At 55.8% G+C, this 489-nt stretch overlaps 1 protein-coding gene across 1 annotated transcript in view; it reads left to right on the top strand.

Moving 5' to 3' along the window:
* LOC119585196 (integrin alpha-PS3-like) overlaps positions 1–489 on the top strand; it is a gene marked incomplete at its 3' end in the record, with an annotated part of 22685 nt that overhangs the window by 662 nt on the left and 21534 nt on the right.

Here is a 489-nt window from a genome sequence, read left to right as displayed (position 1 = left end):
CTTCCCACACTCTCCCAGCACCTCTCCAGGACATGTAAAAGAGGGGTGCTGCGGGTACCAATTACATTTTGACCTTTCCAATCTCACCATCCGCATTGTTGGACTAGAAACTGACCAAAGAACCCTCGGGTGTATCTTTGCATTGCAATTGCAAGGAGCGCTGCAATACGGCTCGAACCTCGACTGGGACCGCATCGTCTCCACGCGCTGCCGACCAAGAAATTGCGAGTGAGTGCCCGGCCATCCTTCGCTCCTTCCTCAAGGGTCTATTTCCTCTTGGTCATTTCCTCGTTTCTGCCTGATTAGCACCCCCTCTCCCCCCCGGCGCTTCTCGAACTATGCCGAACGCGCCCCGAGCTCCTTCCTGGCCACCCTTTTCCTCCTTCCCTCCCCATGGCGTCTTTTCTCCTTCCTCGCCACTTTGGTCACACGGGAGGCGAGTTCCCTTTTTGCCAAGATAATCGATTATGTTCTTGCCCGCGACCCCGC

Source organism: Penaeus monodon, chromosome 19 (assembly GCF_015228065.2).
Source record: "Penaeus monodon isolate SGIC_2016 chromosome 19, NSTDA_Pmon_1, whole genome shotgun sequence".
In the NCBI taxonomy this organism is placed as follows: Eukaryota; Metazoa; Arthropoda; class Malacostraca; order Decapoda; family Penaeidae; genus Penaeus; species Penaeus monodon.
This window is presented reverse-complemented; position numbering and strand designations above follow the sequence as displayed.